This window comes from Hibiscus syriacus, unplaced genomic scaffold, assembly GCF_006381635.1.
Source record: "Hibiscus syriacus cultivar Baekdansim isolate YM2019G1 unplaced genomic scaffold, ASM638163v2 tig00110607_pilon, whole genome shotgun sequence".
NCBI lineage: Eukaryota > Viridiplantae > Streptophyta > Magnoliopsida > Malvales > Malvaceae > Hibiscus > Hibiscus syriacus.
Window position 1 is genome coordinate 1,902,149 of NW_024062799.1, and position 27,012 is coordinate 1,929,160.

The 27,012-nt window shown below is 33.9% G+C and overlaps 4 pseudogenes; 2 read left to right on the forward strand and 2 right to left on the reverse strand.

The window, feature by feature from the left end:
• Positions 1 to 631: 631 nt before the first annotated feature.
• Positions 632 to 6,030, reverse strand: LOC120135268 (annotated as a pseudogene).
• An 8,895-nt stretch (positions 6,031 to 14,925) lies between these two features.
• On the forward strand, positions 14,926 to 19,069 carry LOC120135250 (annotated as a pseudogene).
• A 3,235-nt stretch (positions 19,070 to 22,304) lies between these two features.
• Positions 22,305 to 23,256, forward strand: LOC120135408 (annotated as a pseudogene).
• A 512-nt stretch (positions 23,257 to 23,768) lies between these two features.
• On the reverse strand, positions 23,769 to 24,232 carry LOC120135409 (annotated as a pseudogene).
• Between the last annotated feature and the right edge of the window lie 2,780 nt (positions 24,233 to 27,012).

A 27,012-nucleotide genomic window follows, 5' to 3' on the forward strand; every position in this document is an offset into this window, starting at 1 on the left:
ATAATACTCAAAAAGGGAATATAAAAATCTTTCCCATAAAAAGACCATTTTGCCCCTTTAATTCATCCATCCTTGCTATTTAATCCAATATTAAAATTCTTTACTTAAATCTTGAAAATTTTAATTTATTTCAACATTGAGCACAAAACTTTCAAAATTCTCATTTTAGTCACTAGTCGGATTTTGGGATATTACAATTTATATCATCTCAAAAAATTATGTATTTTTACAATTTTTATTATTTTATTTAGTTCTAATATATATATATATATATATATATATATATATATATATATATATATATATATATATATATATATTTTTATATTTTCTACTATTATTGTTTTCATATTTTTACAGATATAATATATCCATGTTACATATTTTCATATATTTTAATTTTAGTACCATTATTCTTTTCTATAATTTTTTAACCCATAAAATTCCAATAGCCTATTAATATTTTCTAAAAAAAATATTTATCTAAACAAAATAATCACATATATATCATTTTGAAATTCCTTTTTCAAACTTCAACAACGATGAAGGCATTTGAAGAATAAAATTAAATAACTCTGGATTTTCTTAAAAATAAATGACAGCGAGTATGTTGGTTTCAAACATTTTCTGGTTTTATTAATCTCCTCAAAATGCACCATCTGATGAACAATAACATAGCTAGGCTAACTGTTTAAAAAAATTCAATATTTGACCCCTAAGGAAGTTAAAGGGATAAAAAAAAGGGTCAATGAACCATGTGCCTCACGTTTTGAAGCAATCTAGTTCGCGAAAGCAAACAGTTTATACACGAGGCGAAGTCAAATAGACAATACGAGACGGTTTTTGTTATGGCCTGCAGAAACAAACCACGAAGTCAATAAACTTGGTTCATTATGTCAGTAATACGAAATGGGGAGCAAGAGAGATCACCTTCATGCTTCGGCGCTTTCTCCCATTGTCCAGACTATGTCTTTCAGTTCGCTCGAAAAACTTTTATAGAACTGTCATTAGAAAGAAGAATTTATATATGGATCTCGGGACAGAGAAGAAAGATCCCAGTTAAAGTGGGTTGCTGAAAATGCAGGGATTTGAAACATTTTCTCATCGACGAAGCTAAAGTTATAAGCAGCTAGTTAATGCAGGTATACCTTGTGAAACTCCAATGTGTCACCACCGGTTTTACGAAGCTCCACCATATGTAAGCAGGGAGCCACCTCAAAAACCTGAGATCAAAGAGCAATGAGGTTTACATGTTTCTTTGATATGGAAGAACCTAAAGATCTTAAATCCTTTGAAGGGCACTTAGAAATTGTTACATAAGCTAAAAAATTATCCAAATGATGTATGCTTCCATTTCAACCAATGGTAAATTTTTAGTTCAAAAGAACTGAAAAGGGTGCTTGACTGGCTACAAACAATGCAGTACCTCGGTAGCTACGGAAAGCTGGCCCTTTCTCCCACTTTTGTCGCCTTTCAACTTCATCTGTGACAAAGAGAATATACGTGAGAGATGAAACAGAATTTGCAACCATATGAACTAGAATGTTTCGAATAAGCTTGCCCAGACATAGATTCAGATAAAGCTAACCTTGTAGTTTTTCTTGTGAACATTAAAGCCCATAGGCTTCGCAGCTTCCTCAATTTTTGAGAGAATTTCGTTAGGAGGGCATTGAGAAGCAAATCTGGTTTCTCGCTTCACAGCACCCTGTAGTTTCAATTCAAACCAGATGCAAAAAGAGTGCTTAGCTAAGAAATATTTTCTAATAATTATAAGATGGAAGGTGGGATCCAGTCTAGAAGCATTTGACACAGATAATTGTTCAAATTCTATGATTAACACAATATAATAATACAGGGAAAGGAAAAGGAATCTTAGATACATACACTCTGCTTCTCAAACAATTTGTCAAGACTAAAGCTCTGCGACCTAGATATAAGCTCAAAAACATTCATGGACACAGGTTTCTCTTTCCTTTCTGTTACAAGGTGTTCCTGCAAATAAACAAACCATAAGAAGCATGAAATGCAATTTATTCTTTCATATAGGCTAACTTGGTTCCAAAGCAATGGACAAAAATGTTCAAAGGTCTGGGGAAAAGAATTCCATCCACCCACATTCTAAAACTAAAGTGCTTGTAAAGAATTTTGCTTACAATATATCTCTTCTCGGAGCAGAAAAACAGACAGAATCTAAAATGTCTTACCGTTGAGTCATTAAAAACAGCATCTACGTCATCAAGATTTACATCCTCTTCCTGCTCAAATTGGGCTGTCTTGTACCCTTTCTTGAACCACTCATCTTGTAGAATTTCAGGAACAGTTATACGCTGCCAAGAAGAACTTGCAGAACTTCAATAGAAATGTATGTGTTTATCAGCCTATGCCAAGAATAAAGATTGCAAGCAATCAAAAAGTTCCATAGGATGAATTGACTTTGGAACTTACGTTAAGAGGGTTTGGATCAAGAATTCGTTTAATCAATTTCCTTGCACCAGATGAAAACCATGAAGGGAAACTGAAATCAGCCGTACATATCTGAAATTTATCACGATGTACCGACAATTTTAATGAAGCTATCAAAAAAGAGAAACCAAATCTAGGAGGTTACTGTTAGGTACTTACTTTCTTATACAAAACTATAAGACTCGGCTCATCAAAAGGCAAATAACCAGCCATAATCATAACCTTTATCTTTGAGCACCTGATAAGAAAAATATCAGATGCCAGAAAAAAGAAAAAAGTAGCAGCACCAGAGCTAAATTATTTTCAATAAAGTCGTGAGTGAATACCTCCGGAGCAACATAATTTGGAGTCCCACAAGCAGTGTGAAGCAATCCATCCTCCTATATTAGAAACATGTTTAATTAAAGAAAAATATGACACTACTAGACATGGAGTTTTCCTTCTTTTCCACCATTATTAAAAGTTAACATTTTTATGTTCTTACTGCTAACTAGAATGCCTTGACCAACTGTTTCAAGCATTTTCTCGAGTAATCAAACTGATTGGTGGCTGGCCTTCTTAGCGATTTGGACAGCATTTTTCTTGGAAATTGCTGGGGTTTTCCCCCCCATAAACTTTTTATGATTGAAGACCAGAGGAATTCTTTAATAGGAAAGGATAATTAGCGTGTAGCAACGCCTTAACTGATATAAAAATATAAGTAATAAACAATTTCTTATAAGTTCAATAAAAATAATGAATTAATTTTTTTTATTAAAGTAAAAAACTAATACTCAAAAATTAAATAATTGTTAATCATTAGCAAAAACATTGACACAGAAAAAAATCAAAACTCAATAAGTTTGATCCCTTATATAAACTTAATATTTTATCAAACAAAAATACATATTTAATCCAAAAAATTGGTGAAGAGGTGTAAAATAGAAAAGTTTCTGCTTATACGATTACAAGTGTCAATAGGGATAAGAACAAATGTGTATTCATCGTAGTCAATAACTGAACAATGCGTGCTTACCCGAACTTGCTGCGAGAATGCACTCAATCCAAAATCTGAAATTTTAAGAACACCTTGCGAGTCAATAAGAAGATTTTCAGGCTGCAAAAAGTCGAAAAATACTGGATAAATACCTATGAATTAGGGGTTACAAGCCACACCACATTGAATGAACTCCAAATTTATTTTTTTTAAAATGAAAAACTCACTGATCGGTGAAATCAATAGAAAAGTTCAGACCTTCAAATCTCTATGGTAGACGCCTCTACTGTGGCAGTAATCAACAGCATTGATAAGCTGATGGAAATAGCTTCTAGCTTCATCCTCTTTTAGTCTCCCGGTTTTGGCCTACAAATATCCAAGATTTTTTTCAACACTATGAACAATAAACGACGACCTAATACTTGCTTCATATAGATAAAAAAAAGGTTCCTTTAGGGTCACAATTTAATTCATTCCAATATAGATATTGGTATTTTTTGAAAAAAAAATTTGTGTTTGGAAGATGTTTTGTAAATCATTTTTTACTAGTTAATAATTTTTTTTAGAAATGATTTATTGTAAATATAAAATATAATAAATAATATTATTTATTATAAAAATTTAATATTATTATTTTAAAAATATTAGAATAATTTATTTAATATTATTTATGCCAATATTATTATTAAAATATTATTACTATAATTTTATAAATAAAAATATTAACTCTAGTATATTCTATTAAAATAAAAATATGATAAATTATATTGATATCTATAAAAATAAAAATATTATATTATATTTTAAAATTATTAATAAATATATTTTAAGGAATTTTTATAATATTATTAGACTATTATATTAATATTAAATACATAAATAAAATATTCACTATTACTAATTCAATAATATTATTTTAATAAATTAATAATATAACTTTTATTAATAATTTATATATTATTAAAATAAAAATATAATATTATATATTATTATAATATAATTGAGTATATTATTGTAATAATAATATTATTATATTATATTATATTATTAAAAATATTAATAAATATATTTTAAATATATTAATAATTAATATTTTATTAAAATGATACTAAAATATCATATTAATATTAAATTTATAAAATACTATTATTTTGAGTATATATGCTTTGAAGTGAAAATTTTGGAAAATGATTTACGAAAAATTAAATCGTAAGTTATTTTCTAGAAAATGCAAAGGAAATTCTGTTAGAAAAATATATATAGTACATCTTTCAAGTGAAGATTTTGATTGGGGACCTCATTAGGGCTGTGCAAAATTATTCGACCCGGTTGACCCGACCCGTCGACCCGGATCTAAAAAAATCGGGTAATTCTCTAAAACAAAATTACCCGGCCAGGTCGGGTACCCGGCCCGACATTTCTCGGGTCGGGCTCGGGTCACAAAATATAGTTTTTTCGGGTACCCGGTTACCTGAGTACCAGGTTAGTTTTTATTTTTTTTATTTTTTATATATAATTATATATAATATAATGAATTATTTATATTATGGATTATTATATTTTGTATTTTAAACTTTTAAATTTTAAGTTCGGATATAAGAGTATGTAATTCGAAGTTTCGAACATTTAAATTTGTGTATATATTTTTTTAAATTAATAATTTAAAAATAAAAAATTAAAAATCGGGTATCGGGTACCCGATTACCGGGTACCCGTAATATCCGGGTCGGGACACGGGCAGAGAAATCGTCGACCCGGAAGTTCCGGGTACCCGGGAATCGGGTACCCGAAAATCCAGGTACCCGGATTTGAACACCCCTGGACCTCATCCGTTCAAATTTATTAATGCATGGCTGAGTAGAGATGGGTGCTCAGATTTGATCAAAGAATCTAATCTCAAATTAATACAAAATACGGACCCTAAGTAACGGTAATTCCTCACAATTCTGTCGAAAAGCTCGCCTCCATCAACAAACTCTATCACTATATAAATCCTTGACTTGCTAGCCATAACCTATGCATTGGAATTTAGATGCAAAGAAATTTGAATTAAATAAATATATCCGCAATGCTAAACTGAATGAACCTTTTACGGCAGGGATTAGTTATTTTACCTCAAATATTTTAATGACATTGGGATGCTTGATAAGCTTCATTGTTGATATTTCCCTTTTTATCTGTTCCATACGAAACCAAATCTCTTAAGGCTTTTCAAAATTATAACACAATGAATTTTATCTCTTAAGGCGCATGTTTATCGATGACCGAGATCTATTTAGAATTTCATTTTTTTTTTAATTTTGAAATGTTTTTTGCACGGAGGAGATTGAGGGAGGGGGAGTATTGACCTGTTCGACCATCCGATGACGGAGAACTTGGTCACGGTCGAGGATTTTAATGGCGACACACTCGCCGGTCTCCACATTCTTAGCGAACTTAACCTTGGCGAAACTGCCCTCGCCCAAGGTTTTCCCGAGCTCGTACTTCCCGACACGCGTTCTCATCGCGTTAGCACACATCGTCTTCTTCTTCGTGCTCATCCTCTCGTCTTCAAACCTAATTTCCGATCGAGAGAGATGGGATGGGAGGGAAAAGTGGGACAAATAGTGAGTGCAAGAGAAGAATTAGCGGGGTGGAATGGAATGAGATATGGTTATATAGATCGTAATTATTGAGGCTATGGGGTCCTCAATCTGATGATGACCTGGACCCATCATCTTCTGTTCAAAGATCCCGCGTTTCTTCCGTGGCTTTCCTTCTAATTTACTTCTCTCTCCCTACTATCTCATCTACTTTTTTATAACAAAATATAGTAATATATAATTAAGAATATATTATGTTAAAATTTAATGTCTTTTTTAGTTTCCTTCAAAAAAAATTAATTTTTATATTTAATTTTCATTAATTTTACTTATTAATTTTTAATTAAAAATTTAATTATTAATATAATTAATTTATTAAATTAAGGTATAAATTATTCAAATTTAGATTTAAACTTAATAGTGATAATAATTAGATTTAAATTTAATAAAGTTAATAAATATTTAAATGAGGTTAAAGTTGAACTTATAGTTTTCTAAAACAAGATGAAAAAGATTTAATAGTAAAAGATTAGATTTTAAAAGTGTATAAAATGAATATAGTTTATTAAGAATAAATGTATATAGTAGTTAATAAAAAAGTTTACTATGGAAAGGCTAAAGAAGATATAGTCTTCCAGTGTGATTCAAATAATTTCGAGCGTTAGAAAATTCCGTGTTCCATATTTTCTCTTTACTGGTTATACATAACAACATAAAATTTTAGATTTAAATATAATATCAATATCAAATATATTCCGTTAATAAAATTAATTATATATCGTGTTATGTTATTAAAGATTTTATTATAATTATATAATATAATTCCTTATAAAACTATGAAAATCTTAAAATGAAGCTTGCTACTTTCGACGTAGCTTCCGTGGGGTTGTAGGTGGCCATAAGTGATATGAGCATGTGGTAGCGGAATGGATATGCTTACAAGTTTCGATCCATGTGGGACAAAGGCAATGGAACTGTGTCCACGAAAGAACCTGGTGGGGGAGATTTTTGGTCATGAACCTACCAGTTTCTGCACACATATTTGGACTGTTCCTCTCTGCAGCACCTACAACCTCTGGAATGTCTTCATTATCTTCCCTGGGCATTTTAGTTGGACTGTATGGTGTTGAAACTTGGGCTTTTGTCCAGTGTTGGTCTTACTGTAGCTATTGGGTTGTCTACTGTTTTGGGTTATATTATGAGGATGTAAATGATATGGTACTAAGTGCAGCTAAGTGATTGTTGTGCTGCTCTAATCTCTTAGGAGGTTAGTGATGCAGTTGAAGTTGTTAGCTGGCTTCACACTGTTCACAAATCTCCCCCTTTTGTATTTATCATCTGGTTCTCTTTTGGGAATATTACAGATTTATGAATAAAAATCCAGAGTGCTGCCTCCATTTCACTATCTTAACACGGGACCGAAGTTAGATCATTTGATCATCAATTATTGTTATATTAGGTCATATTATTATTTCATCTACTATTTAATAATAAAATGATATATTTATATTAATATTTTAATTAAATGAATTGTTTGTAACTTTTAGAAAGAAAAGATTACTGGTTTGTTTCTCATCACAACACAATACTAACCTTCCACTTTCAGTTGTAGAAACTATACTCGGCAATGGCCTGGGAAGAGCCAAAGCCACCCAAAGCCATCACAAAGTGAATTAAAGCCCATTTTGTGCTAGTCCCTTCTCTTGTTGGAATATATATATATATATATAAAGTATAAACTATGTGCAGCTGCAAGCAAACAACCCACTTGTCAAATAAACAAGGAACCCATTTAAAAAATATAAAATATCCGTCCCAGATACATACATGCACCAGTTGAATCTTGTTTAAAAGCTGAAACGCAGTTTATCGGTTACAAAATTAAAGAAACACGACTGATCGGTGCTTCAATCGGTGTTTACATCTTCGTTCATCGATATAACCTATGTATATGTAAGAGGGTGATTCTTTGTGTTTTCAAGGGAATTCGATCAGGTTTCGTTGATATGGGTTCTGATAAAGAAAAGATATTCGAGAGCAAGACGATGGAATCGAGGAAGATATCGAAGACATGCATGGCTTGCCTAGGGTCGTTTCTGGTGAGTTTGGCCGGAGGATTGTTGTTGGTATGGTGGGAATATGAATATCATCCAGAAAATAGACAGCTTTGGATGGTGCCCTTTGGTCTTATTCTGTTGACAACTCCGCTCATAATTTGGTTCGCCATTTCGTTTCTGATAGCTGCAGCTGTACGGAGGATGTAACACAATCACCAGCTGATGGCTCGAATCATGAACCGGACAAGGTGACCAAACTAGTTACTTCAACTTACTGATGATTGTTTCTATAATGTTTTACCTTTACATAAACTTTACAATAAGGATAAATTACAAAATTCATCACCAACTTTCATTTCACTTATATTTTAGTCACTAAGTTTATATTTTTAATTTACTCATTGAACTTTCAATTTGCTTTTATTTTTGTCACTATGTAGTTAAATACTTAACGACGTCACAACCGAATATTTTTCTTTTAAAATTATGAAATGGTCTCAAAACTTTCTTTTTTTGTGAAAAAAAACTCATAGTTTTGAATTCTTTTTGATTTTCGAAGATGCTACATCCAAATCCCAATAGTGTGGAGGTGGAGGAGGAAGCAAGTTATATATCTTGATTCCACTTTGATCGAATGATGAATATTATATATCATAGTGGTTTAGAGTTTTATGATTTTTAGGTTTAGGGTTGAGTTTTATGAATTTTAAAGTGATTTAGGTAAAATCTAAATTGACAGAGTGGTAGGAAACAATGAGTCGAGTTTGTTGATATCTTGAGTGGTCAGAGAAAACATTGGATAATAGTAATCGCATCGTCAATGTGACATATGGATGAAATGGTAAAACTTTCATTTTTGAAGGACACATGAATTTCATGTTAATAAAAAGTGGTCCACATCAACATACGTCATGTCACGTTTTATTTATAGTCTAATATCAGAGTGGTTAAAACATGAGTAAATCGAAAGTTTACTGAATAAATTAAAAGAAATAAATTTTAATGGTCAAAATAAATGAGAAAAAATCGAGTGATGAAATTTGTAATTTACCCTAACAATGAAGCATACTCTTATGATTTGCCTTTTCTTTTAGTACTCTATTATATATTAAATGCTTGGCGATCAGAATGCACAGTTTATAGATGAATGGTTTGGTAGTGCAATTATTTTGGGGTTTATGGATTGCTTATACGTATGTTCCAGGCTAAGACAGCAAAGTCCTTTAAAATTATGCTAATTAATGAGAAGAAATTAAAAATGTAAAGAAAGAGGTAATGGAAGGTATCAACTAAGTGATTAAATAATGAATGATTGGGGAATAAATGAGAATCAGTAAAGTCTTTGTCACCTTCAATGGTCCGACCCCTATGTAATTATTCCAATACCATGCTTTTTATTTCTCGAAATCTACAAGCGTGTATGTACATATAAAATATGTCATGAAAGGGCAATGTATAATTTTATAGACTAATAATATATCATATATCAATATTTGATATATTTACGACATTATTAATTAACTAGACATTATTTTTTAAATCTAATTAGATGTTGTTAAATAATCATTAGTCATGCCAGCCACTTTTATTTAAAGAAAAAAAACCCACGGACGTATGAATAGATGATTCGTGGAGACTGGAATACTTGACCTTGCCAATTTTATAGACTAAAATTTTCATTGCATAATACCGACCAGAAATTAAAATGACTCGTCAGGAGGTCCACAAAATCCCAGGAAGGGACATCAAAGTGACAACTTACCAAATGCCACAAAGATTGGAGAGGAGTGATTGTTACTGGAAAAAATATATCAACTTGTGGTGACAACTTACCAAAGATTATTGCTGAATGATTTGATTCAATTCCTTTCATATTTCCATTTATTACTCTTTTAAAGTGGCACAAAATTGTGTTTTAGGTTTAGCTACTGCCTGTTCGAGCTTTGATTCCATCTTTTGACATTAAAAACAGGACATTGATGGCACCACAGCGGCTTGCCATCCTTGCAAATGGCAATGGATGCAATAATCAATACATAACCATCCACGGCCGGCATTGGAGGCTAAAAGAGATCTTAGTCACCTTGATCTCATAAAATTATTATTATTTCTTAAATTTATAAAATTTCTAATTAATAAAATAGTAAAAAAATTACTTCTCATTTAATAAAAATGACCTTTAGTCTTCCGATTATAAAAATTTTAAATAATAAAATCATTATTTCCTTCATCAAAACATTACAATTCAATTTCAATATAAACATGTGTTCCTTAAAACACCACTTTAAAATAACTCAAGCCTTAAACAAACAATAAAGCTAACTAATAAATAAATTTACCAGGACATGCAACACGACGGGGATGGAGATGGCAACGTACGATAGTGAAACCTATGGTGGAGTAGTTGTGTGTTACGGCTCGCCAATTTGGGTCCAATATGTATGCACAAGTGCTCACAAAAGCGGGTTTTTATGGAGTATTAGGTTTGCCTAGGTCACTAGACTTGGCTTGATCCTTGGAAAATTCCATAGAGGATAAGATTATCTCCTGATTTAAGAACATAAATACTTAGATTAAATGGTTAATATAGATAATGTTTGATTTGAATTTGAATGCCTTAGATAAGATAAAGATAGAGATATTGATAAGGTGAGATTCAATGTAAACAATCGATGTAGTTTAACTATAAATGGAGGTCTCTTCACCTCATTTGTAAACATTTTATTATTTCTAAGTAAAATCTCAAGCATTTACTCGTACTTTTTCTATGTTACTTTGTTTCTAGCTTCTTAGCCTTTTGGTCTTATTTTTATTTATCTTAGCCTTTGTACTTTGTTGCCTCTTGCGATGGCTTAGAATAGTCTCGACACTGTTTACACTTTCGTGTTAAACCTTAGTGGCTTGTAGTCCCTTTGGTGTTTAGCTTACGCGCATTTGTATAACACTAGCGTTTTTGTTCGTCGCTTGGTGAGCTTGAGTTCTCACAATAACATGGTTAATGCTGACTTAGGCGCCCTTTTGATCAAGAAATGTCTAAGTGTCGCACGAATCAATTAGCAAAAGGTTAGCCTCTTGACAAGTGGTATTAGAGCAAGTTGTTGCTATAGCAACAAGTAGTGTAAGAGCGAGTTATTATGGATTCAACAGGAGTTTCGAACATGTTTTGTGATATGTGATGTTAAAATCAGTCGTAGTGGATTCAACGAGCATTTCAAACTAAATTTGTGGAAAGTGGTAAACAATGTGTGATCAAGATTGCCCAACAAAGAGATGTTGTTCCCACCAAATACAGAATGAAGAGCCATTGTAGTGGGTCATATTAAAGAAACAGAGTTTGAGAGAAGTCTTAAGATCATAGGAGAACAAGATCACAAGCCTTGAAAGCTTTAGGGATAAAGCCAATGAGATGCAAGGAGTTATGAAATCACGTCTTGCATTGCTAGAGTCCATTCAGGATGAGTTCAAGGACATGGTGCAACAGAGTCTCAACGAGTTGGATTGGATATTAATCCAGATAAGTGAGTTACTCATTTCAAGAACTTTGTAGAGTGATTTAGACCAGGGGCGATGCTTTTAATGGAGCAAAGAGATGCCCAGAGTTGTTCGAAAAACATAGTTGTAATTGAGTCATTATTTAAACTTGCCAGATACAAGCAAACAAAAAATGAGTCGTTGAGGTCCATGCTTAGAGATAATGATGAAAATATGGGAGACCATGACGAGGGACAATGTAGAGATAGCAAAATAAGCTCTTAGATTGGCTTAACGAAGCCATCAATTGATCGTGGTTGAAAAACGCCATTGAAGAATCATGGCAAGGCCAAGTCTATGTCAAAGAAGAAGAGATAACCCCGTAAAAAGGTTATATTTTGTGTTTTTTTACTTAGATTATTGGTTGTTTTAAAGACCATTTCATTATATGTAGTTGTATTTAGGTCCATATAGTTGCACTTAGTGGTGATGTTTTGCTGCAGCATTTTAATAATAAAATTGGTGTTGCTTAAAGGGAAAGGTCATTTTTGTTGATGATGTGTAGACAATTGAAACTGAGAAGAAGTGGAGAATTGTTGATGCTAAAGGAGAGTTGGAAAAATGCTACAACATTCTGGACGACAATCTTAGGCATAAAAAAAGATAAAATAACGATGAATTTTATTGTCAAGTTGTCCAACTCACACGTGAATTCTTTGTCAGTTATCTGTGTGAGCCCCACATGCCAGCCTTGACTCCCCTTCACGTAAAAGGAATGATTCCTTAAGGTACAAAGGAAATTTTGGGTACAAAACCCTATATTGCCCTTAGTATAAATAGATAATGACACCCTAAAATTAAGGAAGCTTTTCGATGGAAGGTATGAGTTAAGAGATATAAAGAGGCGGAAATAACAAAATTTCAACTTTTTCTTCCTTTTCTTCCTCCTTCGTGGTGTCCTCCACAACCGAGCTCAAGGGGATAACAAGCTAGGCATTTGAGAGAAGTTAGCTTTACTAAGGCGGTTTGAGACAGTGGGTCAAGCTTATGGCAACTCACTCACGTGTTTGGGAGTTTCATTCTCCCTTCGTACTTTTCATTTCTATTTTCTTGTGGGTTTTTTTTTGTAATGGAACGAATTATGTTGATGGATGATCTTAACCTCACAATGAACTAACTTATTTGGTGCAGGTTTGCTTTGGATGATTATGATTTGTTTTGAATGATTGATTTATGTTTCCATGTTTAAATGTTGCTTTGCTCATTGTATAAAATGCTTAGAATTGTAAGAGCTTTTAAGAGTTAACCATTTTCTATGTTGGATGCTTAATATTGAGAGAGTTATGCTAGATCGACGTGAATAATGAGGGTAAACTGGAAAAAAAGGCTCTAACTCGCCTTAGAGATAGGGAAAGAGTTTTAGTGACTGGTAGGACTTAGTCGATAGTATTATGTTGTAGTTTATGCTGAGAGGTATTTTCATAGCATTTTCATATCAGGTTCCTTACTAGAAATAGCTTAGGAATACTTTAGCAAACCTTGTCAAGCAATATACTTATAGAATATGATAACCATTCTAGAGACGAGATATTGGATTCCTTGGTAAAACCATCCATTTATCCTTATTGGAGCTTGATTGTGTGAGGTTGTCAAATATCTTATTCATATTTCAGTGCTTAATTTACATTTTCCATAGCATTCTTTACTGTTCGTCACAACATGTCACCCCACACTTCAATATTTTGCCACAACATTTCCACATTCATCATACCTACTGCATTGCCACAATATTTGTACTCAATTATTCATACCATTTATACTTCACTAGTTATAATTAAATGCATAAACCTAACTTAAAATCCCTCCAACCCCTATGGAGATGATATTCAATCAATATTATATTACTTGTTCGATTATGTATACTTACACAGTTTGCGTGTCATAGCATAGTACATCTACACAAACAACAAGTTTTTGGTGTCGTTGTCGGGGATTGACAATTGGCGATTTAAAGTTTAGTTATTAAAATTTTATTATTTGTTTTTACATAGACTAACTTGTTTTTTAGGTTGTGTTGTTGCATGACCCGTAGAGGATTGAGAAACCTCTACTATCTTTGGTACCCGAGATGGAACATTTTTCTATAAAAGAAGACGTGCTCAACATGCTCAAAGAGCCATGTACGAAGTCCAAAACCTAGAAGGTCATAAATTGAAGATCCTGAAGATCATAATGTTGTAGCAAACCTCAATGAAGGAATTATTGCTCGTCCACGTACGATTAGAGATCACTTAGCTCCCATATTAAACGATCTCAATTTGGTATTATAGTTCTCGAGATTCAGACAGCCCACTTCGAGCTTAAACTAGTGATGTTCAACATGTTAAACTCGATCAGACAATTTGGTGGTGCATCTCACGAAGATGCAAGGCAATACATTCGTGCATTCTTGGAAGTTTGTGATTCATTTAGACAACATGTGGTGCATGAAGATGTGTTGAAACTCAAGTTATTTTCTTATTTATTGCGTGATTGAGAAAGGGTTTGGCTTAGTAGAGTTCCATTTAGCTCAATGAAATCTTGGTCTGACCTGTGTAAAAGTTTTTTGTTGCGGTAAAATCCGCCCAACATGATCACTCAACTGAGGAATAACATAGCATCATTTCATCAAGTAGTCTCAATAATTAAAGGTATGATTATTATTTTTGAAAGTTTCGAATTCAAACATCAACAACTATAAAATATTTAAATATTTATTATTAAATAATTAATAATCTTTAAAATAGATAATACCCTTGTAATCTTGTAGTAGATTAATAAGAATAAAATGAGTGAAGGAAAATGGGAGTAATCCAAGCTCTTGAAAGTTGAAAACCATCAACACTCCCAGGAAAAGTAGGTCAAATGTCGGTGAAAGCCAAACAATCCAAAAAACTAAAGGTAAAAATGTATCAAGGTCACTTAATTATTTTGAAATGATCATTTTAATCATTATACTTTCAAAAGTTATAAACAATATTTATATATTAATACAAATTAATAATTAAATTATATATATTATAAAATTTTAATTAAATTTACTGAACCGTTATGCTTATTATAATGATGTAATGATCATTTATAACAATTTAATAATATTAATAATCATTTTGTAACTTTAAAAAGTTAAGAGACTAAATAATCATTTATAAAAAAATCACTGACTTTGTGAGTACTTTACTCATAAATCAAAAACCAACTGACGTAAGCAACCGTGCAAAAAAAAAAAAAAAACCAATAAACCAACAACTAAAGCCTAAGTGTTTTTTTGTCTTAACAACGCAACCATACACGCCAAAATCTACCGTCTTTTGATTCTTTTCCTTGGGTTACAATCTTTAAATTTAAAATTTTAAAATTTCTTTTCCTCTTTGAGTTCATTATTATGTTAACTTCCGTTGTCTTAAATTCCAGAATCATCATCACCACCTAATGAAAGTGAAACCCCTCTTCAACCATTAAAGAAGGCAGCAAAACTCGTTCACACTCACCTGCTGAAACTAAGGTAAAAAAACAAACTAAGAAATAGTACATACCCTTTATTTCTTTTCACATTGTTTATTATTTGGGGGTATTCAACTTGTGTTTTTTTCGTTTTTGGGTTTTCTTTTTGCTGGAGATTTTTAAGGTAATTAGGGTTAGGGTTTCTTCTTGGAGTAAAGTTAATCTCACACAAGATGCAGCAGCCTCAGCAAATGATTCCTATGATGCCTTCATTCCCACCTAACAACATCACTACCGAACAGATTCAGAAGGTATATTTGTATTTATAGTAATAGATATACTTTGTTTAGTGCTAGTACTTTGAAGTTATGGGGTTGTTGATGGTTAGATGCTGACCTGGAAGTTTTCATTTTTATGGTAATTTTTAGTTATGACTTAAACTCTCGTTAAAAAAAAGAATAATTTTTGATGAGATAGAAGAAGCCCCGTAATCTTATTTTGTTCCGAAAGAGAAAAGAAGCAGCTCGTTTTCATGTATGTTTATGGTTATTACGTTTATGAGATGGAAGAGTTGCGCTTTTGTGAATTGGTTGCATATATTTGTAGTTATTGCAACAGAACAATGATGTTGAAAAGGTAAGGGTTAGCTGATGTTGGTTTAACAAGTTATGGTAATAGTGATGGATAGCATAGAGAGATAAATTGAAAGTTGTTGGTCATGTTGGGGATCTAATTATTCTTTTTGTTGGATATGATGTGGTTGTTTAAATGAGATGTTCTTGGTAATACAGGGGATTTGATCTAACTAATCTTTTTGTCGGATATGATGTGGTTGATTAATTTGGTTCTGTTTGTTGTTCTAGAATCTGTTGTTTCAAGCAAGAAAGTTGTGCCATATTGAACGGTGAGATGCATCTGGCACATCTAGTGATTATGCTTGATGCTGGGGAGAATCAAAGTTCTGGTCTCTTCTGTCAATTGATTCTCACCGTTTTGTCTCCTAAAGCATTTCCCCCCTTTTGTTTCTGTCTCTTACGAAGTGCGCAAATCAACTATAGCAACCCTTTTAACGTCTTTTTGAATTTATTTGTCTCCAAACACTAACATCTTTTGGAATTTATTTGCAATGTTTCCTCAAAATTCATTAATGCAATGAAACATTTTATGTGGAATATTTTTTTTTTGATAGGAATTGAATGCCTCGTTAAAAACCTCCTTCTTGATATGTGGAATATTTTGATATGAAAACAAAAATCTGAGACAGGCTTGAAAGTTTGTGGGCATATATTATAAATCCGTGTTGAGGTTTACTGATCTTCAGTGCCTATTAATTCTTCAACTACTTAATTGTTATGAATTCTCTCTTGGGTACCATGCTCAGAAATGGCATCTAAATGGAGTTACAAGACTAGTTGAGCTGTCTACGTGGTTCCAAAGAAACGGCCCTTGCAGCAGAAGCTTAAATACTGCTTTCCTAATAAAGGGTTGATTTCTTAAAGCTGTCCCAGTGGCTCTCATCTGGTTCGTGCTTGAGTTAAACTAATTAAAATCAATTCATAACCGCTTATGCATCGCTAGTTATGTTTACTTTTCAAGACAGGGTGATAGATGAGATTGTCATGTTCCACTTTAGATCATCTGTTCCTGAAATGCCAATATTCCTTTCAAGGAAAAGCATTAGTTAGTTCTAGTGTGCCATAAATATTAAACATCGATATTATTAATTATTTAAGAATTTATTGATATTGTGTTTTGTTTCCCTAAAGTCTTATAGTTATTAGATAGGTCAGTGATATTATTCAGCAAAACTGTTGGCTGATTTTTATAAGCTTCTAAGACGTGGGCTTTATGTGCTAGTTCTCATGGATGATCACTATGTCTGTTGTGGACTAACCTAAAACCTTAAAAGCTATCATTTGTTATATCGAAGGGAGTGCATTTGAAGGGCTCTCTACACTTGACATCTTACTATCCATTTTTATGCCGAAACTTCCTACTGAATGGGCTATCCTTCCTAGGACAAAGTCCCTTTTGAAAAATCAAGATTCAGGAAAACCTCGATGAATTTAAGAAGTGCTTAAATGAAAAATCTTTTGGTAGAGTTTGGTTGACATACAATCTTTTGGTAAACTGCATGCCCCCGAGATTTTGTAATATTTAGAGGAGTCTGTATATCTGCCCCAAGTAGTTATCTGTCGGGCATATTGACAGTTTTTGTCGCATGGTGCTAAAGAATGCAATATATGATAATTGAGATATTAAGTTGTTCTTGTGGTTTTTTTTCCTTTCCCGATCTTATTGCAGTACCTTGATGAGAACAAGAAGTTGATTTTGGCAATCTTGGACAATCAGAATCTCGGAAAACTCGCTGAATGTGCCCAGTAAGTAATTTATACATCTATCTTTTCTTCTTTATTTTGGTGGTTCACGGATCATTATTGCTCTCATTTAGTCTTGTCATTTTCTTGTCTGCTTTTGGTCCTTGCATAATTCAATAATATCTGTAGAAGTTTGGATAACATGTATTGTTCTGGTCGGCAGAATCTACAACTTTTTGTTGTTTTATCTTGGTTTTTCTCCCTAACATGCTATTAGGGATTTGTGATGGAAAACTAGTTTATTTTACTTGCATTCTACAGTTTGTTGGTCATTAGCTTGCGAATGATATAGTCAATTAGCTTAGTTTCGATCTAGATGGTACCAAAGAGGTGAATTATAGAAGCTATAAAGCTTGGAAATTGGGACAATAGTTTATTTTACTTGCATTCTACCGTCTGTTTTCCATCCCGTCTGCTTATTTTACTTGCATTCTACCAAAGAGGTGGATTTTAGAATGTAAGTAAAACTAGTTTATTTACTTGCATTCTATCGTCCGTTTTCCATCCCGTACATGTGTTTGGTTTTGCACATTCACGCAAGGACATTTTCTTTCATGCGTGAGATTTAGGCAGCAAATATATCTACGATTTTGATGTTTTAGGTATCAAGCACAGCTGCAAAAGAATTTGATGTACTTAGCTGCGATTGCGGATGCGCAACCACAAACAACGCCCACAATGCCTCCTCAAGTGAGTGTTAAAATTAAATTGTTTCTTTCTATTCTATCTGCTGTCACACTGCCTGCTCACACATGTTTTTCCAACAACTACAGATGGCACCACATCCTGCAATGCAACCAGGAGGATATTTTATGCAACACCTCAGGCCGCTGCAATGGCACAGCAGCAGGGAATGTTCTCCCAAAGGATGCCGTTTCAATTCAACAACCCGCATCAAATGCAGGATGCACAGCAACAGCAGCTACACCTGCAGCATCAACAAGCCATGCAAGCTCAAATGGGAATCAGACCTGGAGGGCCCAATAACAGCATGCATCCCATGCAAGGCGAGGCTAATCTGGAGGTGGTAGCAGTGGTGGTCCCTCTTCAGCTTCGGGCCCAAACGATGGACGTGGTGGGAACAAGCAAGAGGGTGCTGAAGCCGGTGTTGATGAGCAGGGCAGCACAGCTGGTGGTTACAGTGATGGAGCAGTCAAGACAAAATGACTGCCCGCCTTAAGTTGTTTTGATCCGATACTTATGGTGTTGATAGTAAGCGCCTCTTACAGTGGTTGTACTGCTCCGGCAAACTTTCGATGGACAGACGGTGTTAGAACTAAAGTTTTTCTTTGTCACTCTTTAGTTTTAAAGGGTTTAGGTAGTTAACCTTTGTTGGGAGGTTCTTGGCATGCCAATGAATCGAAAAAGCAGCTAGTTAGACGAAGACAGTTTTAGTTGTAAACGTAGGAAAAGGTTAAAGCTTGGTGCGTGTATCTGAATTGTGATCCCAGTTAAAGCTTTCTCGGTTGCTACCGGTAATGTTTGTGCTAAAAAAACATGGTGGTCATGGTTGTAAGTGGATGGAGTTAAACATGGGGTCCTTGAGATGAGGCTGAGCCTATGGTTGAGGAAGATAGCGATGCCGGTCTATTGTTTCAAGGTGAGGGACGTGCTACTGTGTACCTTTACTTGCCTTTGAATTATCGGTTTGGTATGATATTAAATTTGTGTTAGCACGTCAATAACTGGCGCCGAGCTTTGTGGTAAAGGGCAACCAATAAGGTATATACGACATCCACTTCTAAAAAGAAAAGGAAAATAGTTTAATTCGAATAAAATATTTGATTGATAGTAAAGTCATAACAAGGAATACTAAATATTTTTTTTAAAAAAAAGATATTTATCATTTTGAATTTGAATAACCACATATATATGAGCTTATCATGAAATTCCTGGAAGGTTGGAGTCATCCAAGTCATTAGTGAAAGTTATATCAGAACCACAAATTTCAGAGATATGTCTGAGCTGTTTCAATTATATAAAAAGAATCTAAGAAAATTATTTTTAAATTAAGATGTTGATCTATGTAATTTGACTTTAAAAGATGCTGCAGCTACAAGCAAAGCCAAAACTACCATCCATGATCCAACAGTCATGTCCTTGATGCTTTAATTCTTTAAAGAAATAGATATGAAGATTTATACATTTCTTCAACTAGTACATTGAATAACAGATCATGTTATGGATAAAATCTTCTGCAAATGCATAATCACCGGTTGGTCGGGCAACATTCTTTTGGGTAAGGGTTGTGGCTCACCACAAGTTTTCTATGAATCTGATGGGTTCGATTTTGACATATCTTTAGATTTCAGCCGTCCATCGTTGAAAATATAATGCCTATTACTAGGTCGATAGGAACAAGTTTGTTTCCTCGGTCGTTATAGTTCGTTCTTTCTGATTTATTGGAGAGTCATGATCGATAATGGAATAATCGTTGGTCGATGTTTCTTTACGTGGGAGAGTTGGTCATAAGAAACAATATGAAGGAAAAATGATTTTCTAGGTTATGAAAGGTTTGACTCCTTTTCTGGTGGTCTTGGTTTGGAGTATGATCATCAACGCTATTCGTAGACAACGGGTTAAACAACTCTAGTTGTCAGGCCTAGAATTATGTTTTGATGTGATGTAACTTGTCAAAATTTTGTCATATATTATAGTTAATTAAATAGTTTGCATATAAAATATTTTTTTAAGATTTCTCTTTTTTTTTGAACCTAAATTTTTTTCTCAAAATTTTTGTGTCTTATTCCTCTTTTCTTTTGATATTGTTTAGCCAATGGTAGACACCAACTTTAATGTTTGTTGCTCACCATCAATTATTATTATTTTTTTGATTTTTTTTTCATATTATGTCATTTATTTTATTTTATTTTAAATAAGAACATGTTCTTGTGACACACTTTTTTCTATTCTTGTGAGAAGTTTTTTCTTTGTTCTTGTAGTACGTTCTTTATAGTTTTTGGTACGTTTTTCGCATACTTCTCGGTCGTGTTGGTGCTCTCACAAAGATTCTCAACTTTTGTTTTTGATTGGTTTGTTAGTGGTCACGTATTGTCGATATATATTTATTGTATAGCGAAGTCTGTCAAATTGTTTGGTTCACTAATCACTCCTTTATTATTTCGTAAAGCGTCTTGTTCAATGAATACAAGGAGTTTTATTAAGGTCATTGAGTTATTTTGATATCGTAAGTTATTCTCAATAAAATGTTTTTTTCTTCATAATTTAAGTTTAATACTTTTATTTTTTGTATAATATTTTATGATTATTGTCCCAACTTTTTTTCTTAAAGTGCGTTATAATTGAAATTTCTTTATTATTTTAGTTAATAAAAATTCAATAGTTATTTTTAAAAAGTTGTATAAAAAATGTAAGCTTGATGGAAACTCTTGTAGGCGGCGTTTTAGGATCTTAACTGATTAAGTGTCGACAGTTCTAGTAAATCCAATATAATAATGATTTAAAAGATTTCAAAAACCGTAATCAAATTTTAACATATTTTTTATAGGTAGATTATGGGTTTAGTATCTATATTATCAGTCTTGGTATATTTTAATACTTAAATTTTAATTTTTTTAAAACCATACAAAATATTTGATTTTTGTTTCATTTTAGAACATGACATTAAATATTTAACGGATGGACTCGTCGGTCACAGCGTCTATAGATGTCATTCGTTGCATCCGTCGGTCGATAAAGTCCAAACTTTCTAACTTGCACGACCCCTTAATGTGATTATAGTCTCTATTTCATCAAAAAAATGTTTAATCTCTTATGACGATAGACTCTTTGACTTCTTTATCTTCCAATCTCGTCGTCAACCGTTCGATAGGTTGAAACTAAACTTTGTTGGTTAACTCGTCATTCTTGTGGTTTACTGTTCGGATTGATCGTCCGTCCACCAGAGCTATGCCCGTCAGCTCGTCCATTAATTTTTAATGGCATACTAAAATAAAACAAAAACTAGTAAGTATGATTTTAAAAAATGAAGTCTAGTACTACAATAGATCAAAATTGATAATTTAAATATTACGGATTGGTCGTCCGTCCACCAAAGCTATGCCCCTCACTCGTCCATTAAATTTTTAATGGCAGGTACTAAAATAAAACAAAAACTAGTTAAGTATGATTTTAAAAAAATGAAAGTCTAGATACTACAAATGGCTGTCCATTTTTCCCATATGTATAGGGTAAGGGGAGGTAAGATAGTAGGCTACCCCCAACACCAGGTTGAGAGCAACTTCCGTAAGAGACCTCCGAATTATGAAATGCCCTCCATAGGACTCGATCCCACGACCTCAAGGTTAAGAACCTTGTGCTCTACCAATCGAGCTGGATGGTCATTTCAAAATGGCTGTCCCTTTTTCCCATATATATGGGGTAAGGGGGAGGTAAGATAGTAGGCTACCCCCAACACCAGGTTGAGAGCAACTTCCGTAAGAGACCTCCGAATTATGAAATGCCCTCCGTGGGACTCGATCCCACGACCTCAAGGTTAATAACCTTATGCTCTACCAATTGAGCTGGATGGTAAATATTAAATGTGTATTTTTTTTTTATCTTCAATGTCTTTGAGCCTTCAAGTGCACAATCTATTCCGGTCTTTTTCAAATATCCAGTTCATTTCGAGTAGTAAACAAGCAACTTATATCACCCGGAATCTAAACCAAAATTAAAACAATGAGGTATTCTTTTCCAAGGACCATTTTATCTCTCTATCGAACAGTTTCATCAAAGAGATTCCTTCTTTTCTTTGATGGATATATTAGTAATTTACATCTAGTTCCATCTTCTTTTCTTGTTATAGAACCGACAAATGCCGTTCCGTTGGTAGGCAACTCCCTGGATTAAACCTCTGTTTTCCTCTCTTCAAGATTCAACCAAGAACACCGCCATGAAAGATGATCAACACCGTCCTCTTCACCTCCACGGCCACCAAAGAACCAGGCTTTCCATCACCAAGCTCTTCACTCGCACCACCTCCTATGTTATCGTCGTCTTTCTAAGCTACGCTGCGGGTTATCTCTCCCACTCCTCTCTTACCCAAAAACGACAGCAGCAGCAACTACTTCCAACTAACTCCTCCTCCAGTTTCCCACTCAACAACTTCCGAGTCACCGCTCAAATGCTCCAACTCACCCGTCCCTCTCCACCTTGTCTTCCCAACGATACTCGATCGAGTCTTCAACAACACCTCCCCTTACACGAACTTCCCGCCCTACCTTGGCTCCTTCCTCAGGGGAAAAAGAATCAAGGCTGGGGCTCCAACGGCGCCGTTTCCAACACCTGATCGAACGAGTCAAGCCTCGAGTTATCATTGAAGTGGGCACTTTCTTGGGCGCGTCAGCTCTCCACATGTTCAACGTGACTCGTAAACTCGGCCTCCAAACTCAGATTCTCTGCCTCGACGACTTTCGTAGGTGGCCGGGTTTCAGATACCGTTTCAAGGACATCAACATGATAAACGGCGACGTTCTATTGCTTCAGCAATTCATGCACAATGTGGTTATTCAACGCCACAGAGTCGGTTTTGCCGTTCCGGTCTCTACCGGGTCGGGTCTCGAGAAGTTATGTGAGTGGGGAATAACCGCGGATTTGATAGAGATCGATGCGGGTCATGATTTCGTATCCGCTTGGGGTGATATAAACCGGGCGTATCGGATGTTGAGACCCGGTGGGGTCATTTTTGGCCATGATTATTTTACTGCGGCGGATAACCACGGAGTAAGAAGAGCGGTAAATTTGTTTGGGAAAATGAATAATCTTACCATCAAAACAGATGGTCAACATTGGGTCATTGATACTATTTCAGCAAAACAAATTTGATACCAAATATACTTGTTTTTCGAGTTAGGCAATAATTTTTTTACATTTATATTTCGTATGTCAATGATAAACGAAGCAAAAAATAGATAATAGTAAAGAATGTCCCTTATGAACTAAATTGGTTTTTAGATTTTAAAATATTCATTGTCGTTTGCGTTGTATCAAAAACGTGTCGGGTTCGGGAGCCGGTTACGGTCAAGGAAGGATTAGCACCCTTGAACCGCCCTTTCGATACCAATTAATTTGTCGGTTGTCTTAATTGCGAAAATTTGAAATTTAAATTAAAACTTAAAGATTCAATTCAGATTAATTACCTTTGATCGGTTGAAAGTATCTCTAAAAAGTCGAAAATGTTAGATAAGAAATATTAAATAAATCAATGAAAAAAAAAACAAATGATAAAAATAAGAAATAAATTAAAGGAAAAAAATAAAATAAAAATATAAAGCAAACGTATGAAATTAAAAGGAAAAATTAAAAGTTAAAAACATAATGCAATTGATTATGATGATGAAAAGTGGATTATAGATCGTTAGAGGAAAAAAAATGCCCATTCATCGGGACATAGGGCACGATACAACTTGGCAAACTTATCACACTCTGAAGCATATTCTCCTTTTGCCGCAACACAACGATGGTACTCGATATAGCTGAAGCACTGCCGTTGGTTTGTAGTTGGGAAGCGAAATCTGTCGGGGCAATCTCAAGCTTAATATTTGGTGTTTCTTCGGCATCATCGGAGTTCACTGCTGCAGCTGGAGCATATTCACCACTGTTCTCTGCAGTTGAACTGGCTTCAGTGCTTTCTTCAGCAGGAGCAGGAGGGGCCTCGGTGCTTTCCATATCGATCTCAAATTTGATTAAAAATGACAAGGCAATAAGCATCAATGCCAGAGCCAAGAACAACAGAACGAGTACGGTAGAGGAGTCGAGGGGTAGAGTCGAGGGGCGATGGCATCTTCCACAATAACAGTGTCCATAATAGCAGTGAACCATGGTCGATTTGAGAAGATGTTTCAAAGGCAAATGCCTTGAATCCTAAGTTGCTGGTTTTCAGATCTTCAGATGGGTAATTAATGGATGGAAATGATGTGTTTATGCAATTGAAAAGGTTGGAACAAAAGCACTTGGTGGTTGGGCGATTAATCTCATTATCCTTTAGCTACCAGGTGAAGCCATTCAAAACCCCTTGGATCAAAAAAGATTCCTCCTCTATACTAAAAGCACAGAGGCTTTTTTATAATCAAAGAGAGAAGAATAACTCTTCACGTGGCCCCCAAATTGCTCCCTGATTCATTTATGGTTAGTAGTGGGTTGTTATGGTGCCTGTAAAAATTGAAAATAAAAATATTAATATTAATAATAATAATAATAATAAAATATAATAGATATTTTTTGTAGTCCAGACAAAAATAGGTGTCTACAACTACTCTTCTTTGTACATTTTTGTGTTAAAAAGAATATGACAAAGATGAAAAAGACAACTAGTTTTTGTTCGGTTTTATTTTTTGATTTGATTTGGGGATGACACTGCTAATAGGTGATGAAGAGGTCTGACATCTAAGGGGAAGGTTGATAACACGATTTAGATGATGCAAGAGAATTTGTCTCAAAGAGACAAACAAATTTCAAAACTCAAAGATATTTGTTGTTTCATGAGAAACGGTCTCAAGGGAAACAAAATTTTATTTTAATAAATTCAAAGATTTTGTGTTTCAAGAGAAACTGTCAAGAGAGATAAAATTTGTTTCAAGAGAAACAATCTCAAGGTTTTGTGTTTCAGAGAAACATTTTCAAAGATTTTTGTTTTGTTCAAGAGAACAATTTCAAAGGTTGTGTTTCAAGAGAAATTGTCTTAGGGGAGGTAAAATTTTGTTTCAAGAGAAACATGTTCAAAGATTGATGTTTCAAGAGAAACTGTCTCAAGAGAGACAAAACTTTGTTTTAAGGGAAATTGTCTCAAGAGAGACAAAATTTGTTTCAAGAGAAACAATCTCAAAGGTTTTGTGTTTCAAGAGAAACATTTCCAAAGACTTTTTTTGTGTTTCAAGAGAAACAATTTCAAAGGTTTTTTTGTGTTTCAAGAGAAACTGTCTCAGAGAACAAAATTGTTTCAAAGGAAACTCCTTAAGAGAGACAAAATTTGTTTCAAGTAAATTAGTCTCAAGCGAGACGACCCCTTGTTTCGAGAGAAACAATCTCAAAGGCAATCGATAATCTGGTTGTTCCTGCATGTTAAAGAAATCCTTTCAGAAGCTCTAATCGTTGACTTAAGGAAGTCAAATCTATGGATGACATATTTACTGTGACACTAAATCACTTCATCGGGCACAATATCCTTCTTCGTGAAGTTGAAATCGTGGATGGCCCCTTCGTTGTGAAGTTGAGCCTTGACTTAAATATCATTCGTCGTGAAGTTAAAATCCAAGCTTGAGAAAGTTGGTTTTGAGTTGGATGTCCTCCGTAGTTGAAATTCAATTTCAAACAAATTGTGTCGCTTCGATTTCAATATCATTCGCTGTGAAGTTGAAATTGACTCTGAATGAGACTAACAATGATCTGCTTGGCATCTAGTAAAAACACTGCTACCATGAAGCTATCGAACTTCTTGTACCACTGTCTAGGAGCTTGTTTTAAACCATACAAGCTCTTCTTTAACCTGCATACCAGTTTTCTGCCTGCTTCTATGAAGCCTTCTAGTTGCCTCATATAGATTTCTTCCTCCAAATCACCATGAAGGAAAGCTGTCTTTATATCTAACTGCTCAAGATGTAATTCTCTGCAGCTACAATTTTCAACACCAGTCTGATTGTAGACAGTTTTACGACTGGGAGAAAATTTCATGTAGTCAATACCTTCTTTTGCTGAAAGCCTTTGACTACCAATCTGCTTTTGTAGCGTTTGCTCTATCGTGCTCTTCTTTGATCCTGTAAATCCAAAAGATACCCCAATATTCGATATTGAATCTTCAAATATGCCCCCATTGTTCCTCATTTCTTGCTTCAACATTCTTTCTCTTTTATTTTCAAAGTTATGAAAATATCAATTAAAAGAGTTTCGAAAAATGTTTAATCAAAAGTTTTGAAAATATTTCCCCTCTCACGGTTTTACAATTATGACGAATCATAAAACTAGAGTTCATTGGATATCAAAGAATTAATTACATTGTTAATCCTTCAATAAATTATAGCTATTTGACAAGTGCCAAGATCAAAGCTATCTTTGGGAAATGGTTAAGTAAGGAAAGGATAAAAAAAAAGTCTCAGATTATTGTGTTTGGTCAAATGATTGACATTTTGTTTATTTGATGCTCAAAGGTTTGATGGGGTAGCTTGTACGCTCCTCTACTGGAAGTGTTCTCTGACTCCCAGCTTTCATGGTCACGCTCGGATTGTGTGATGCCTTATCAAGGAATTTGTATATTCGAGCTGCATTTTTAGATTTTCAACTCGAATCCTCCTTTGGTTTCAAGGCGTAATCAGAATCTACGTCTTGAACCCCCTTTATTTTTTTCTCTATCATGCATTAAAGATTTTAGAAAACGTTTTGCAAATAATGATTAATCCTGATGGGCGGGATGAAATCTAAAGATAATCTTTTATGTTCAGAAATTCATGTATGATTAGAAGGGACTTTTAAGGCACGTAACGTAGGTAATGGTTAATGGTTATGAAATAAAAGTATAAATAGGCCCAAACAAGTGTTTCAGGGTATTATACCAATGATCAATTCATTTTGATGCCTTCAATCTTGTCTTGCTCAATTTGAATCTGCTC